Raw genomic sequence first — 19,106 nt, forward strand, 5'->3', positions numbered from 1 at the left:
ATGATGTTCGATGAGTCGCATGTGGTGTAGCTGTTAATCATGATTTTCTCTCCCATTCTGGGGTGATTATTGGATCTTTAATGGATTCACATGCTGTGAATATTAGTCAGGCTGGGAAACCCTGGTTACTTTGACTTAGTAATTTTCCCATGGAAAAACTTTGACACCTTGAGTGTTCCATCGACGACGTTGGTGCTTTTGGTAACCACCAATGGGATGTCGAGTGTATAGCTCTGCCCCTTCAGCTTCCACTCAGATTTCAAACGTCTTCCGAGCTGTTGTTTTTCTCGTGTTTCTTTCCCGAGAGAAACTGTCTTTGGAAATTACCTTTTTTTTCTTCAGATTTCGTCCACCGGTACAACCGACATCGAAATTCATCGGTTTCCAGTTCCAACCATGGAAACTTCAGGAGCTAAGAAGTCCTTATTTAGGCCATGCGAGACCTGCTGCCTAAAAAACGTTTACGAGGGAGACACACTTGAAATTTCTTTATTGCCGAAACATTCTGCGGACAGCTGTGACCTCTGCGAGGGTTTCTCCCAAAAGACCCTGAAGGATAGGAACCAATGCCTAATCTGCTAGCTCAATGAAGGAGCCTATCGGGTGTCTGAGGTTGGCTCGTCACAGGGTGGGAGAGCAACAACTCCCTCTGACAGGAGGTCACCGTCAGGACAGAGGTCCAGGTCTGAGGAGCCGGTGGCAAAGAAGCAAAAGACAAGTGAGGCAAAATCGTCCTTGGGGCACGATAAAGCCAAACACTCTTTGCCTGCAAAACCTTCACCTAGTGGCGAAAAGTCCCATTCGGGGTCCAGACACTCTTCCAAAGGTCTGTCGAGGTCAACGTTGGACAAACCAAGGGAGAAAGTCTCGCACTCCTCATCAAAATCCGCTGACCCATCCAGGAAATCTCCTTGGTCGACGGAAAAACAAGCCAAATCGGCTACTGCATCCTCCTCAAGCTAGTCATTGAAAAAGTCTACCTCGATGAGTGGCAAACACTACTCATTGTCAGAATCTCGGAGATCCTCTTCCGACCATGAGTAGTCATCAAGACACCCGTCGACGGCCAAATCGTTGTCGAAGTCTACTCCGACAACACCATCGACGACTGCCTCGATGACGACCACAGCGACATCTTTGTCAGGGTCTACAGCTTCTCTCCCATTGACTACTTCGACAATGACCACTTCGTCGGCGACCACCCCGTCGACTACCAAGAAAGTCTGCTGAAAAGCCTGCGCCCAGCGACCACCATGTCAGATTTCTGAATTAACGACAGATGGCAACATATCCCCTGAAGGTATTTTGAAAACCCCAACTGGCACCACGATGCAGCGTAACCTGGCTCCACTGGGAATGTCTCCTTTGGAGTACCCAGTTATTATGCCAAAAGACATTCTGCAACATGAGTTTACGTCCGATATTGAGCCTCCACCATATGAATGTCGAGGTGTTTTTGAATCTGATCCTCCTATCCAGTAACCATCTAGAGAGGAAAATGTGCCCCTGAGGTCTCAGACACCTACTCTGCCATCAACAGCTGCAGGAATAGGCAATATGCAATCACAATACCCACTTATCAGTCCACAATCCCGGATTTCCCTGCAGGTCCTTACTACACTGCTGACTCCTGTTAGGTCAGCTTGACGCCAGGCTTCCGCTCACACAATTCAACCTTAGGAATAATCTCACGTTAGCCTCAATAAAAGGATTCAGCCTATCCCTGTAGAGACCAGGGCATATGCCATAGGATTCAAACATTTCCTAGACCTCGCGTACATTCAGTCCACGTAGGAGAGAACAAGAAGGGGAATTGGTTGACACAGACCAGGACACTGACCCGAGGGACACAAGTTCTACGGCCTCCTTGTCTCCAAGGAGAGCTGACGCATGGGACAAGGATCCAGACCAAGATGCACAGGTAGCCCGGCTCAGCCTTCACCTCCAGACGATATCGGAGCTTTTCACTCCATGAGGTCCAAGGCATGCCAGGAGTTTGGCCTAATTCCAGTGGAGAAGAAAGATTGTTTCCTCTTCGATCATATGGGTAAACGTAGGAAGGCAGTCTTTTAAATACCCATTTTGGATCACGTGTGGCAGAAGGGCCTGCGTACTATGAAACCTCCTTTTACGGAGCCGGCAGTTAAAGGAAGATTGGAGAAGTTAAAGGCTCCAGATACTACACCGAAATGCCTCACTTTGCAACCTGCTCCAGAGTCTGTTGTCTCAGCAGCAACAAGCTGCAAGGCTCGAACACAAAAGAAGTATGCCACTCCGCCAGACGATGACAATCGGAAAATGGATGCCTTTGGAAAGAAGGTTCTCACCATTGGGGCGACAACCGTTAAAGCAGACAATGCCCTGGCAATAGTCGCTCGATAGGATCGAGAGATGTTCCAATAAAGGAGCAAGACAGTGCCACATCTTCTGGAACAGCAGAGGAAAGAGGTCATGATGCTGGTGCACGGAGGAGAGGAAGCCTCGAATTGCAGCATCAACATCGCTGTTGACCTCGTTGAAACTGGTTTCAAGCAGATCGGCAATGGGGTAGTCCTTAGACGTCAGACATGGCTACGTTGCACGAACTTTGAACAGGAAGTGCAACACAAGGTCATTGATATGCCTTGTGACTGGGAAAATCTGTTCGACAAAATTGATGAGGCCCTTAAGGCCATGAAGGCTGACTCGGACACGGCTAAGTCTCTCACAGCCCTTCAAAACAAGAGGTCCTTTCAAGCAGCCAAAGCAAGATTCTCAGGCTCCAGAGAACACAGCTATGGTAGGCCCGGATATTACACTCAGGGCTACAAGCGCAATTATCAATCCTCCCAGCACAATAGAGAATACCAAGGGCAAAGAAAATATGGATCTGCCACCTCCCAGAGAGGTAGGCAAAATAAGGCACAACAATGACTGCCCCAAGGGCAGTCCAATGGGAAAATGTTGTGTTCTTTTTCAACGAGTAGCAAATAACAAACAGCTGGGTGCTAGATGCAATCCAGTATGGCCACTTGTTGGAGTTTAAGCACCCACAAATCCTGATTTCCCCCTACAAAGGGATCTCACCCTCATCGTCACATTTTACAATACGAGATACGCCAAATGCTAAGAAAACGAGCCATCGAATAAGTGCCTACCTCAGCAAAAGGTAAGGGAGTATACTCCAGGTACTTTGCTGTCAAAATAACAGGCGGGAAGTGGCACCCTATACTGGATCTGCGAAGACTAAACAAGAACATCAAAAAACAAAAATTAAAAATGATAATGCTCCAGGAGGTCATAAAAGCCATTCAGCCCCAGGAATTCCTTGTGGCCCTAGACCTCAAAGATGCATACTTGCATGTGCCAATACATCCATGGCACCGAAAGTACCTCAGTTTTGTAGTCTGCGAAAGCCACTTTCAATTTCAGGTACTGCCTTTCGGCCTGAAATCCGCACTCGGAACATTCACGAAGTGGCTGGCATCAGTAGATCCCTCCTCCGGAAACCAGGCCACCATGTCTACCCGTACTTAGATGATTGGCTAGTTAGAGGGTCAACGTATCAACAAGCCCTATCGCGTCTCAACCAAACAGAGATGCTGCTCCAACAGTTGGTCTTTACAATCAACTATATGAAATCCTGTACAGTTCCCTCAAGGAGTTTGGTTTTCCTGGTTCCTGGACGCTCAATTCCTTACAGACCACAATCTGGTCAAACCTTCGGCGGACGAAATCAAAAAATGGATTACTCTAGCGAACTAATTCACGCCAAACAAACTGGTCACAGTCCGCTCATACATGGCTCTTCTGGGGTCCATGTCCTCTTGCATTCCGCTTATTCCCCACTGCCAGGTGCACATGCAGCCAGTGCAGATGTTCTGGCTACCAGGTGGTCCCAAACCCGGGGTTCCTGGTCAGACAAAGTAACCATCTCCCAGACTCTGACTGATCGAGCCAAGTTACCTTCTTACTATTGTAACCGATGCCTCTGAGGTGGGATTGGGTGCTCATTTGGACCAGCACTAGGTCTAAGACCTCTGGTCCCCGAAGGAAGCTTCGCTTCACATCAATGTACTGGAATTATGAGCAGTGCACTGGGCTCTAAAATCCTTTCTTCCTCTAATTGAGAATTCGGTGGTGCACGTCCTCACCGACAACACGACCACAATGTTTATCTACGGAAGCAAGGCAGACCAAGATGAAACACCTTTTCCCAGGAAGCTCAGACGACCATCTGGCATTGGGCCATCCAGCACCACATGCCCGAGATGCAGAACAAGCAAGCAGATACCCTCAGCAGGGACTCCTCGCAGACACAAGAGTGGCAACTACACAGCATCCAGATAGCCACAAGGTTCTCAAGGTGGGGTCACCCCCTCTAGACCTTTTTTCGCCAGCCCCAACAACAAGCAGTGCCAGAAATTTGCCATCAGGATTCCGCATCCCGACTCTCAGGGGGATGCATTTTCATTCCCTTGGAACAGCGTGTTTGTTTTCGCGTTCCCTCCTTTCCTTTCATAAGGAAACCGATAGATCATACGCAAAGGTTGTTGCAGAATAATCTTGGTAGCCCTGTACTGGCCCAGGCAGACCTGGTTCTCCGATCTCCTTCAGTTGGCAGCGGACAATCCAATTCATCTAGGTTCTCATGCCAATCTTCTATCCCAGAACAACGGGATGATATTTTATCACGACCCAGGCTCTCAACAGCTTGGCTCCTGACCACTCCAAATTCAGTCATTTGAATATCGCTCAGGACTGTCAGCGCATTCTAGCAGCAGCTAAAGCCCCTTTCTTGCCAACATTTCCTATAGCCGAAAATGGAAAATATTCTGCGCATGGTGTGCACAACAGCCTAACCTGCAGCCAGGTTATAGAACGCCGCATCAGATCCTTATCTGCTGAAGTTAGCTACAGAGGGTCTGGCTAGCTCTTCCATCAAGGTGCGCTTATCGGCAAATTTACAGGTTTACATGGAAAAGATCTTCTCTACAGAGACGGGCTAATCAAGCACTTCTTAAAAGGCCTTTTTCGTACCTTCCCGCCAAAGAAAAGGATTCCACCTGTATGGAGCCTGAATCTGGTCCTAGAAGGGCTTATGAAGCCTCCATTCGAACGTTTATCTTTAACCCACATCAAATTTCTAACTTGGAAGGTGGCTTTTTTAGTGCCCATTAAGTCTTCTAGAAGTGTTTCGGAGCTCCAAGCCTTGGTTGTAGACCCTCCGAATTTACAATTCGAGAGACGAAGTGGTTCTCTCCACTAATCCTAATTTCAGTCCCAATGTACCTTCTGAGTTTCATAAAAATGCTACCATAACTCTACCCACATTCTTTCCAAATGCCACTTCACCAGCGGAAAAGGCTCTGAACTCTCGATGTCAAAAGGGCATTGAAATATTGTTTAGATTGCATAAAATCTTTTAGATCGACTAAACCGCTGTTTGTAGCCTTTGGTCCATCCAACAAGGGAAAATCCATATCAAAACAGTGCATTTCAAGATGGGTTTCATCTACAATCTCCTTCTGCCACTCTAAGGCCAACAGGCCGTTACAATAGCCTCCCAGAGCGCACTCCACAAGAGCCACGGCTGCATCAGCGGCTCTGTGGTCTGGAGTACCTGACAGAGACATTTGCCAAGCGGCAACACGGGCAGTGCCCCACACTTTCACCAGGCACTACTGCTTACACCAGCAACACGCTGAGGATGTGCAGATGCGAAGGGCAGGCCTTCAACGACTGTTCCAGTAAGGTAAGCTCCGCAGCTTCCGGCTTGTTTCTTTTCTCTACTTGAAGATTATTCTTTTTGCATTAACACACACAATATTAAAGTAGTACCTAATCTGTGTTAGCCTGGCTTCCACGTTTTAGCATTTATACTGCTACAAAATCTATTCACAGCATGTGAATCAATGAAAGATCCAATGCTGGAGAAGGGAGTACTTTCTTACCTGAACTCCATTTCTCCGGCGTTGGTATCTTTCATGGATTCACATGCGCCCTGCAACCTCCCCCCCACCCCAGGCAAACACCCTCTTTGGGGGACATCCACCAACTGCAGCGGTTAAAGTCTGAGGGGAAGGTGCTGGGGCGGAGCTATACACAACGTCCCATTGATGGGTACCAAAAGCACCCACAAAAATGTTGACGGGACACTGAAGGTGTCAAGATTTTCCATAGGAAAATGACCAAGTCAAAGTAACAAAGCTTTCCCAGCCCGACGACAGGGAATATTCACAGCATGTGAGTCCATGAAAGATACCAACGCTGGAGAAATGGAGTTAAGGTAAACAAACTACTCCCTTACCCTTTGTCACAAATCCACAGTTGCTACAGTGTAGGCAAGGTAAAGTTCCTTTCCTCTTGGGTGTTGCTTGTTGGCCTTCTGGTCTAGTTTTCACTAGATCTCTCAAATTAGTGCTACGTTGGTATGCGAAGATGGGTGGATTTTCAAACAGATGTTCCACTCTAGAGTCGCTGGTGAGTGTTCTCCAGTTTTTCATTATAGCTGACTTTATTCTGTATCTCTGCAATGAATATATTGAAACATACCAGCGGTGGGCTGGTTTTTCTCTTCCTACTCTATCAATGGTATGTTTGGTTGTATCTTGGTCAAACGCTCGGTGGCTGTGGTAGTTTCTTTCTGTTTGTAGCCCCGAGCTAGACATTTCTCTCCCATAATGTTCTTTCTCGGTCTCCGGGATCACGGGCTATTCTCTTGACGTGCAACATTTGACTGTACGGTAAGTTTTTGATGAGGCTGGGTTGGTGAAAACTCTGTTGTAAGTAATTGCAGTCTGTCTCTTTACGAAATATGTTGGTAGCATACTTCCTTTCACATATTTCAATTGCTTCATCCAAGAAATGGATGTTGTCTTAGCATGATTCATTGGTAAACTGAATTCTCAGGTCAATGGTGTTCATATATGTAAAGAGTCCTTCGAGATTTTCTTGCATCCCTTTCCATATGCTGAAGGTATTGTCAATATAGCGGACCCATACAGCTATGTAGTTATGCCATACTCCATGTTTTAAGATGTAGTCCTTTTCAAATTTGAGCATGAAGCAGTTTGCATACGTCTGTGCCATAGTGGCTCCCATCGACGTACCGGATACTTGTAAGTAGATATATTGTTATACTGAAAGTAAGCATTTTTAGAGATGAATTGAAGTAATATAAGGATTAACTCTTTTTGATCCTCTAATCTCCTTCGTTTAATAACATCCATTCAATTGCTTCCATGCCTAGATCATGGGTGATAGATGTATACAGGCTCTTCACATCTATGGTGAACATGATTGAATTCTCAGTGATGCTGTATTCTCGAGCAGTTCTAAGAAATGGGAAGTGTTCTTTATATAAGTGCTGATCTTGTAACATACTATCCATGCCCATAACGATGGGTCTCCCTGGGGGTTTGGTGGGATGCTTGTGTATTTTAGGCAGTACGTAGAAGTTCAGTATTCTCGGGTGCTTTTTCAGGAGGAATTTCTTGGTGTGTTCATTGATTCATTCCAGAGCTTCCACTTTATTTAGTCTCTCTAATAAATTAGATGTGATTTCCAAGGTGGGGTCAGTGTTCAACTTTGCATAGACAATGGTGTCATTCAATTGCCTTTCACATTCTTGATTGTAATCTGTGCTGTTCATTATTAATGCCCCTTCTTTGTCAGCGGGATGGACCACAATGTTTTTTGCGACCATATAGGTTTCTAAGTAGAGTGAGTTCTGATGGTTTGAGATAGCTATATTAAGGGCGTTTGAAGGAAATCTGCTTGAGGTCCCTGAGGGTGGGTTTGTGAAAGATCGCGATGCATGTAATGTTGATTGGTGGCATAAAAGAGCTTTTGCTTCTGAACTCTTTGAATTCTTCTGGTGCCTCTGTTGTGCCCAATTCTGCTGTATTTTCTAGTTCATGAAAGAATACCTTCAGTTTTAGTTTCCTGATGAACCGGAAAAGTTCCACTTTGGTATTGAATAAGGTAGTGATGTACGTAGGTACTAAGTTTAAGGCTTTGTGTAACTTATTGGTGTCTGTGCTCTCGAGTTCTCTATTGGACAGGTTCAGTACTAGGTTTTCTTTTGCTGTCTTGTCACTTGCCCCTGGCCTCTTGGGTTTCCTCTTCCCCATCCTGAGCCTTTTTCTTCTGTTTTTCATCCTAAGGTAGCTTGTCGGTTTTCAGTGGTTTTCACTGGATCTGCATCTTCTCTTGATTGTGCATTTTGTTCATGCTCAGTCTCTGACTCAGTACTTGACGGACTACCTAAACCGCCAGGTTGAGGTCTCCTGGGTGGTGGTCCATACTTGCCCATCCATGTGTATACTTCTTCATTCAGGTAGTCAGTCGTATGCGTCTCGTTTGAACTTTCTGAATTTTTTAACTTCCAGTTCTTTTTTGTATGACTAATATTTGATGTCCACTAGGATGGCCTCCAGTTCATCTTTTCCTTGAAGTTCTTTCAATCCTTTCTGTATCTCTGTAATCTCACTGCTCAAGCTTTTCCCATTTGAGAGTTCCTGTATCGTAAGGAAGATGAGGTCTAGTGAGCATTTATTCAATATTGCTTCCCATTTCCGTTTGAACTCTTTACTTTCTTTGCATAATGTGGGTCTAAGATTGATCTTGAGACCTCTTGGTATCCGTTGGTTCCTGAAGTAGCATCCTAGCATGAACAAGTGAAGTTTCCTATTTATTTCCTTCCGAATTAGGTATTTGAGTTGCTTAACATGTTTTGAGGGATCATCTGTATTGGTTTTTAAGGTTTTGTTCCATGCTGTGTCACTGATTAACCCGAGGATTACATCTGCTTCCTCAGAAGAGAAGCCTAAAATCTCTGCTCTGTTTGTCGTTAATGCCTCAATGTCTTTGAAGGAAATTTTGAATTGTGTGCCTCCACCCTTGGGATGTGCCAAAAGGAAATATATGGAGGAAAGAGGGTGGGGACCACTTATGTTATAAAGTCATTTTATTGATTATTTGTGCATGAATACGTGATGGTTTCAGAGCATACCACTAAGGCCTAGCACCTTGGTATGTAATATCGCAGAGAGAACAAGGAAATCCCAGTTCGTAATATGCTCACATAATGCTTTTAAAGTAAGTTGCACATTTGTCCTTGCTGTTTATACACTATAAAATAAGCGTTCCAAACATAACGATGCTTCACATGTAGGATCAGAATTAATTCCAGATGTTTTTATATTTTGCTAGGCAGTATGCATCAGCAGATGTATGTCTTAACAGTGTGAGCCAATGCATTTCGGAACATGTTCCGTCTTCAGGGCGGAACAACATGCATCTTAATCAAATGATATTCCACAATAGAAAATACAAAAATGCTTTTTTCAAAGAAAAGTATATATAATACAATACATGCCCCAAAGGTTGTGTTTTCAAGGTAAATGCAGAAAAATTGAGAGAAGAAGAAAATAAGTTGCACATTCTATCAGTAGGTTGGTAAATTTGATTGAGGTATAAACTTTTTACCTGGCTGCGTACTAAACCTGTAGATCTATATGTAGAATGACATAATGTTTGTATATCAGTAAGAATAAATGCTACAAAAGCGTCAATCTGTTCATTACATTGATGTAGAAATACATTCTTGTGTAGCACATTACATAGAAGATGTCCTGTACATGACTATCCTGCTGTGGTCCTTTCTACCCATAGTCAAAAAGCTGAGGGTTAATGTACATCTTGCTGCCTCAGCACATGGTGTCTGTGCGAATGATAAAAGAAACGCAATGTGTTGAATTCAATGTGCTTGCCTGTCGCCATGTGGCGCTGCAGCGTGCAGAAGAGTCAGGACCTTGCAGGCCTCTCGTGGTTCATAGCTAAGTTTACATTCAGGACGCTGTTGCCAGACGACGTGACGCGCGGGGATGCACAATGTCTCGTGCGCCTCGCGTCCCGTGTGTCCATGGAAACGGGCACACAGGATGGTGGTCATATTGAGATTGCAACTTCATTGTAATGACCCTAGCGGTCATATTTTGGTTGAAGGATTGGCAAGACATGATAAATGAGGATTGAAAAGTAGGCGAATTGGCAAAACATGATCAATGAGGATTGCAAAGTGAATTCGCTTGTGACAGTGGATGTTATGCGGTAATATGGGTAATTCTAACAACTCGATAACCTGGTCGGTCACAGGAGCGCTAGCTTGGTAGTTGGTACAGGCATCAAAATCCTGTATGGTGTTGTGTGAGAAGGGTCTCCTTCGTGCACGTTTGATATAAACCAAATGAATCAGAAAATGAAAATGCTAGCAGTGATCATAGAAATGTATGTCAAAGCAGAAGGAAAGTCTTTGAGGTGATGTAGCACCTAAAAAGGGTTTTCTTATGATATGGCATTTCTAACGCACCTAAACACAAGTGTTTCAAGGCGCGACTAGGCAAGGAATGGGGAACAGAGGGAGGACAGAGAACGATTTTACTAGGCCAAGTGACAGTGAGATTGCACAAGTGCAGGAGAGTGGGGAGGGGAAAAGTGCCAGGGGAAAAGGGAGGGCGGCAGTGCTGCACATGGGAACAAAACAATAACGAAGTGCGGTCGACAGGTGCAAGGGTGAGTTTAGACAGCAGGTGTCCAAAAGTGCAGGTAGGGTTATAGAAACAGACCCAAGTGCAAGGGTTGCCGGGAGGCAGTGCGGGTGTGCAACTGAGTGGGTAAGGACCTGGGCCCGAAATCAGATGGTAGCCAGTTGACTAGTGCAGTATCGGACAGGAAATCAGCAGGGGAGAGGAAGCGAGAAGGCAGAGCAAAGAGGAAGGTCTTGAGGTGCTTCCGGAACCAGAGATGGCTCTCCTCGAGTTTCAGAGCGGCAGGGAGTCTGTTCCAGAGGGAAGCCCCAGCCGAAGAATGAGATCTACCACAAACTCGTTGCTTGGAGCAGCGACTGACCCTGATGGAGTTGGAGGTGGAGGAGCTAAGAGCTTAGGTAGGAAGGTATTTTTGAGGAGGGATTTGGAGGTATTGAGGACCCAGGCCCCAGAAGGCCTTGTGGACAATGCAGAAGGTCTTGAACTTAATTCTTGCAACCACTGGGAGCCAATGCAGAGATTTCAGTGCTAGAGATGTAGGATCCCTGGGCTTGAGGCCAAGGACATGTCTTGCAATCCTTTTCTGGATGAGTTGCAGAGAGTAGAAGCAGGCAGATTTAGAAAGAGGCTGTTGCAGTAGTCCAGCCTAGAGAGAACCAGAGCTCGAGAGACAGTGAGCTTCTGGGGGAAGGAGAGGAAAAGAAGAGTACATCTGAGGGGGGGGGCAGTTTGACTTCTTGGAGACGTCACTGATGTGAGGAGAAAAGAAGTGTGTGGAGTCAAAGATGATCCCAAAGGTTTTTAATTGCACAGGTGAGAGCAGAAGAGGCCAAGGTAGGCCAGCCAGAGTGACAGAAAAGGAGGGTGCTGGTGTGCCGATGAGGAGAATCTCCTTCTTACTTTAAGGCAGAGATTGTTGGTGGCACACCACTCCTGGATAGCAGAAAGACAGTCGAAGATTATGCTCACCTGGTATCCACAGGGACGCCACCCAGCCCTGGTTGGATGATTTGCACTCTCAAACCCTCTCCGGGTCCCTTGGGAAGGCCTTTGGTTAAAGATGGGTCTGCAATATAGGAGAGCTGGATTCAATACCAGATTCTTTGTTTTCCCACCTCCCTTGGCCTCCACTCCTTCCGCCCCCTTGAGCCCTCTCCTCACCTTAATATTGTAAAAGGTGGATTCTCCGTCCTGCTCCTCGTGGCCGGGGGGCGTAGATGTGGGGGGGCCAGCAGTGACCAAGTTACTTCACTGGTGCAAGCCCCCCTGTGGGAATTCAGGCCGGTTCGACTCCGTAGGTTTGCTGCTTTACAGTCTTTATATGCAGTTCTTATGTTCCTCTCAGTTCAAATAATAATGTCTTCTTTCCTTTTAGGTATGGAAAGGTATGTTGGTGTTGTCATGCAGTTTGAAGATGAGCATGGGCTGGTAGGCGAAAGTGCGGTGGGCGCGATGCTGTCTGGTGCGCGATGCGCAGCGCTGTTTCGCCTTTTATATTGCTAACCTGTCTTTTCTCTCCTTGCAGGTTGCGATGTTCCTCGCCGAGCGCCGTATTGTTCCAGCAACGATACTGACCAGGAGATGACTAACCAGGTAAGAATTGTGTGGCTTTCTTCATTCGGGAGGAAACGTGAGTAAATGCTTACTAATGCTGTCTTTCTTTCTCCTCTTTCCAGGATATGGTATTCCAGGATGCATGCGGTGCCGGATGATGGAGTTCGTACCTTCAGGTGAGTGGAACTGAAGTCGGCGATGGATTGAAGACAGGATACTGTTCCAGGTAAGTTTTGTAGTTTTCTTTCTCTCTCTGCAGGTCCTTGGTTTCAGGTAAACTGGCATCAAAGAACTGGACACGGTGAGCGTTACGCTGCCCACAGCAGAATAACGCAAAGCATGTTCTGCTGTTTGGGTGTGGTTTAAATAGTCTCAGGTAAAGTAGTCAAGGTAAAATAGTCCAGGCCTGCCACACCAAGTAGTCCAGGTAAAGTAGTCCCAGGCCTGTCCCACCCAAAAGACTAGACCGCATAGCTCAGTTCCTTGTAACTGAACTATGTGTGTGCCTCCATGTTGGCTGAACCCCTCCTCCCCACGCAAGTTAAATAATCCCAAGTAAATAGTCCCATTCTAATGTTGGTCTTCATGATGGTTATGAGCCTGGCGCCAAAGGCGACAGGACTGACTTCAAGATTCTTGGATGAGGTTTTAAGGCCTTTGACCTGGCCCTAACTGGAAGGCTGACTGGCCAGTCAGGGCCAGGGGAAAGGGTCATGACAAGAGAGAAGAGGTGGCAGAGGGGTACCTGAAAACGAGCTGAATGTCATTCGCATAGCACTGAAAGTTGGAGCAGAGAGTGGCAATGCGGTGGTCGAGAGGTGCCAGGTATTGTTTTAACAGCCAGGGAGAGGTGTTAGACCCCTGGGGAACACAAGTGGGAGAGTGAGTTAAGAGGAAAGGAAGGACCCAAGGTGGACCTTGGAGGGTCGATCAGAGAGGAACAAGGTCAGCCAGGCCAGTGCCTGATCGGTGATACCCAGATCATCATGGAGATGATTGAGCAGGATTGCGTGGTTGACCGTGTCAAAGGCAGAAGAGAGGTAGAGTAAGATGAGGACAGAGTGGAGATTAGAATCCAGGTTAGAGATCAGGTCTTCACAGATGTTCAGGAGAGCAGTTTTCATGCTTCTGGCTGCTCTGAAGTCAGACTGATGGTCATAGAGACAACCAACAGATTCAGTGTGAAGATCAAGCTGGGAGATGGACAACTTTTCCAAGAGTTTGCCCAGGAAAGGAGTGATGCGGGCGATAGCTGGGCAGGACGGGTAGGCTGGCTGTTTCTTGAGAAGAGGGTGCACAAGAGTTCTTCAGGGGGGAAGGGAAGGCTCCAGTGGGAAGGAGTGGTTGCAAATGTCAGCCAGGGCAATAGCGAGGGTGGCAATGTGGTCCTTGATGGTTTTGGAAGAACAGGGAAGAACCTGTTTTGACAAGACTTTCATAGATCTGCCTGGTCTAAAAACCTTGTGAGGGGAGTAACGGTGGAAAGGAAGAGAAAGAGGGAGGAGAGGTAGCCACAGGGGGGTGCAAATGTAGATTAGAGAGAAGAGGGAAGTGGAGAGGACGAGATGAAATGAGAGGTAAGGGCAGTGCAAAGGGCCTGTGAGACGACAGGAGAGGTAGAGTCTGCAGCAGGATTGGCAAGTTCCTTGCAGATATTGAAGAGTTTGGCCGAGTTGTTAATGCGGCAGAGCCGCAGGCTTGGATATGGGCTCTTAGTGCGGACAGAGAGCCTGTATTGCCTTTGGTACAGGCGGCAGGCCAGTTTGTCAGAGGATGTGCAAGAAGCTAGCCATTTCCTCTCAGCCACCCTGCACGTGTGTTTGAGGGTGACAAGGTCAGATTCATACCAGGAGTTGCACTTGGCTTTGGGCTTCAAGCTGATCCTCATGACAGGGGCAAGAGCATACCATTTGTTGTCTAGACATGGAAAGAAACGGCCTCATAGATGGCCATCTTTCGTCTTCCAGTTCCTCACAGGCACGGGTCGTTTGCCCCCTAAATCTGCCTCTCCGGCCCAGTGGGAAGAGTTTAGATTGAAAATGTTAAAGGTGTTTCCGAATGCGCCCTTGCCCCCCTCGACTACACTCAAAGCCATGCTCAGGTCGAAAGACCTCACAAGCATAAAAGCTGTGTGTCTTTGGACCCAGCGGGCAAGACTCCTCAGGAGCGGTCAATAGATCGCTTGAGTTGAGAGAAAGTCCCCTTGAGTACAGAGTTGTCTAAGTCATCGATGACGAAAGACTAGACACCTTCGGGATTGAAAAGTGCATCATCGGCACAGATACCTTTATGAAAAGCCATCTACGCTTCGAGCTCCTCGATGCCTCATGTGTCGAAACAGTCGACATCGCCTTCGAAGACATCGACAAGCTCGACGATTTCGGCTCCTTTGACCACTAGTAGTATGACATCTACTACAATGGAGAAGAAATATGCTCCTTTACCCAGATCTGACTATTTCAAGACCCTTTCCTCTATTTATGAGGATGCAGAGGAATCTTCTTTTGAATCTAGACCTTTTGGTCTACTGTATGGAACACCATCCGTGCGTGAGGCATTCATTTCATAGGATTCTAGAATTAAGAACTTGCAAGAATGCCTGCATGATGCCAGTGGGTTATACACCTCACCAGAGGTGAAGTTCGGCAGGGCAGACCCCGCGGACCATGCAGAAGTTACATACAGACAACCGATGATAAGAGTTATGGAGTATATGGGTTGGTCGATACCATCTCCGGTCTTTGAGCAAGACGACTTAACTGACATGTTGAACGAAGGACCCCAAGAGGACCCAATTGTGCCGTTCCATCAAGCCTTACAAAGGCGTGTAGCTACCAACTGGTAGGTACCTGAGGTTATTCTGGCTGTCAACAATAAATTGACCTCAAAACAGTTTCAAGCTCCGATCCATTTTACTTCTCCAAACATCCAACACCAGGTTCGGGTGGTCCAACCTGCCACCTCATCCAGTAGACCGAATGCCTACCCAACAATACCTACATACCTCCGGGTAGGGTTGATAAGTGTTACGACGCCCTGACCATTCTCGGCTGGGAGTATGGCCTTGAAATCGCCTAATACCATGTGCATGCTGGCAAGGTTTACTCACACCCTTTGGGGGTGCAAATCCCTGAAGGGGAAGAGCGAGACAAGTTTTTAAACCTTGTCAAGGATGGGAAAGATGCAATGTGCGAATCCCTCCAGACTGGTCTCGACTCTGACAGTATCAACAGAGCTATGGCAGCAGGTACAGTTATGCACAGATATGCCTGGTTGAGAAAGTCAGGATTTGCCCCAGACATACAATCCAGACTTCTCAACATGCCCTTTGGCAGCACTCATTGATTTAGGAATAAAGCGGAGGAGAGTTTGGAGAAGCTGCAAACTTCTAAGGTAGCAGCCAAACCACTTGGTGCTGCAATCAGACAAACTCCAAACTGCCCCACAGGTTCGCCCTAGAGGGGTAGGTCCTTTCGTCACTACTCCACAAATGGAAGGGGCAGAGGACAGTCAGGTCAAAGAGGATAAAGAACATTCCCCTGCGATGGACGTGGAAGAAGTGCTAAGACTGCAACGCCAGCGGCTGCCTTACCTTCAGCCGCTGGGTCAGCCACCACAAAACCTCTCTGAGGACTTCATCCACAAGACTGCAGTGGGAGGCAGACTGTCACAGCATCTGACAGAATGGCAGACTAGTACTTCAGATGCATCGGCATTGGAAACAGTTGCCCAAGGTTACTGCCTACCTTTTCTGCAAAAACCTGTCATCCACCAGGTAACAGCTCTTTGAAAATTCCAGACCCGCTCCATCTGCAGGAGATTCTAGCCCTGCTAGAGGAAAGTGCTATAGAACCAGTACCTGTAGCGTAGAAGAACATGGCTTGGTACTCTGTGTTTTCTAATCCCCAAGAAGGAAGGAGGAATGAGACCCATCTTGGACCTAAGAAACTTGAACAAGTTCCTCAGGAAGGACAGGTTCAAGATGGTAACCCTTTCTCAGATCCTTCAGGCCCTACAGCTTCAGAATTGGATGGTATTATTGGACCTTCAGGATGCTTACTTTCATGTGCCGATCCATCACAAGCAGACAGTACCTGAGGTTCCCATTGGCGGTTCTCATGATCAGTTTCGAGTTCTGCCTTTTGGGCTGACCTCCACCCCGAGGGTGTTCACCAAACTGATGGCAGTTGTGGCAGCAAGTCTCAGGAGAGGGGGAACTCACATTTACCCTTACCTAGACGATTGGCTGATCAGGGCCAGTTCGCCAGAACAGGCCTTGGAACACCTCAGCTATACCTGTCACTCCCTTCACAGACTGGGCTTCTACCTCAATTTCAAGAAGTCCCACATGATACCATCACAAAGACTCCAATTAATTGGGGCAGTCCTGGATGCATCCCTGGGAAAAGCCTCACCACCAGAGGTGAGGGCTCAAGACATTCTACAAATGGTGACCAAATTCCAAAATGCCCATTATCTACCGGCCTTCGATTTTCTGAGGTTGCTCGGCCTCATGGCGTCCTCCATTTTTCTGGTGCCAGAGGCCCGCCCGAGAATGAGATCTCTCCAATAGGCTGTCCGGACTCAGTGGTCCCAGTTCTCAGGAAGGATGTCGGACCACCTACAAATCCCGAGCAGAGTCTCACAAGACCTTCGATGTTGTGCCTGTCGGGAGAACATCTTGAAAGGAGAACCTTTTTGGCAACCATGCCCGGAGATGACCGTAATGACGGACGCCACACTCCCGGGGTGGGACACCCACACCAATGATCTGATAATCAGCGGCCGCTGGTCTCCATCAGAGTCCAAACTACATATCAATCTTTTGGAGCTGAGGGCAATCAGACTAGCGCTGAAAGCCTTTCTGCCATCTGTACCGGGAAAGAATGTCCTGAAAATGACGGAGAACACAGTTGCCATTTACTACCTCAACAAGAGGTTGTGTAGGTTCACTACCACTGTGCAGAGAGGCAATGCACCTCTGGTTCTGGGCAATACAAGAAGGAATCTCCTTGTTGGCAGTTCGCCTAGCCGGACAGCAGAACACGACGGCCGACTCTGAGCAGGTAAACTGCAGTCTCCCACGCGTGAGAACTAGCTCAGGAAGTCCTTCAAGAGATCTTCATCCTTTGGGGAACCCCTCAAGTGGATCTGTTCAGGACCGGTGCCAACTGGAAGTGTGAGCTGTACTGCTCAAGGGAATTCCCCACAAGAGGAGCTCTAGGAGACGTGTTCGTGGTGGACTGGTAGTTTCCACTCCTGTATGCGTTTCCTCCAGTCCCCGTCATTCCTCACATAATCAGGTGGTTGAGAAAGTTCAGGAAATCCATGATCCTAGTTGCCCTGGATTGGGCCAGGAGGATGTGGTACCCGGACCTTCTGGACACATCAATCTACCCTCCTATATGTCTTCCACAAAGAGAGGATCTTCTCTCGCGAGAGGGGGTTGGGTTCTCCATCCGGATATCAAGACTCTCATCCTTCATGCATGGTTTCTGAGAGGCTGAGATACAAGGATTGGGACCTCCCGGATGACGTAATGGACATTTTGCTTTCGGCCAGAAGAACCGCAATTAAATCTTTGTACCGCTGCCGTTGGAATGGATTCTGCAGCTGGTATAGATAAGAATGTGGACCCATTTACATGTAATACACCAATGGTGTTATCCTTTTTGTTACATCTGGCTAATCTGGGGCTCCAGATTGGTACCATCAAGGGATACTTGGCGGTGCTTTTCTAGAAGACGTTTATTACTTTACAATACCTCCAATAGGTACCATTTCTAAAGGGACTGACAAATGTTTTCCCTCCAATCCCTTTTTCAAGTCCCTGTTTGGGATCTCACCTTAGCGTTGAAGTTTATGATGGGGGCTCCTTTCGAGCTATTACACTCCTGTCCTTTGAGGCTACTAACCCTGAAAACCATCTTTTTAGTAGCAATTACATCTGCCCGAAGGGTGGGTGATCTACAGGCTTTATCCTGCAGGCCTCCTTAAACTGTCTTTTACAAAGATAAAGTGGTGTTGAAAGTGAAACCCACTTTTCTGCCAAAGATTCTCCGAGTTTCAGCTCATGCAAAAGATAACTTTACCATCTTTTTACCCTCTTCCACATCCTGGGAAGGAAGAGGAGAGACTTCACAGGCTTGACCCGAAACGTGCCCTGACCTTTTATATATCTAGAATGACAAAGTTAAGACAGGATGACCAATTGTGGGGTAATCGGGTCACAAATTGGGTATAGCTATTACCAAACACACACTAGCCAGATGGATTATATTGGCAATATCAGAATGCTATAGATTGGCGGGTAAGGATACTCCAGAAGGCCTACGAGCTCATTCGACAAGAGGCATGGCAACTTCCTCTGCTTTACAGAGGGGCGTCCCAATAAAGGAAATGTGTGCGGCTGCCACATGTTAGTCTGTACACACCTTCACTAAACATTATAGTTTAGATTCTTCCTCGGGTCAAGAAACTGCATTTGGCAAGGGAGTGTTTCATTCTGTGCACACACATCCATGAAAATCATTCAAGTGTCATAAAATCGACTCCCTCCTCCAAATTCTATAAACTGCTTTCAGAGTGTATCAAAGATTACAAATACGTGGATTGACGCAATCCATCCGAAGAACAAGTTACTTATCCCTGGTAATGTTCTTTCGACTAGATGTTCCTCCCACGTATTCCTTATTGCCCCTCCCAACCTAACCCGCAGTAGAATTTCCCTTGCGATTAAAGTCTGTGCTCTCTCATAAAGAGTAGCTGTCGGGTACAAGATAAATCCTTCACTCGTAAAAACGAACTGAAGCCAACGGGCGCTGCGTGTGCTACATATACCTTCAGTGATGTTGACATTGAGACGGAGGCCTCTGAGGGACATTGAATCGACAGGCATCGACGCACAGCGCCCCCTGCTGAAATTATTTTTTCTTTTTTTTTTCCCAACACTTTATTAGTTTTCTCATAAACAATAATAATAAGAGAAACAATGTTTCACAGAGAGTATAAGCATGAAAC

Source organism: Ambystoma mexicanum, chromosome 4q (assembly GCF_040938575.1).
Source record: "Ambystoma mexicanum isolate Mex_15411 chromosome 4q, UKY_AmexF1_1, whole genome shotgun sequence".
NCBI classification, from domain to species: Eukaryota; Metazoa; Chordata; class Amphibia; order Caudata; family Ambystomatidae; genus Ambystoma; species Ambystoma mexicanum.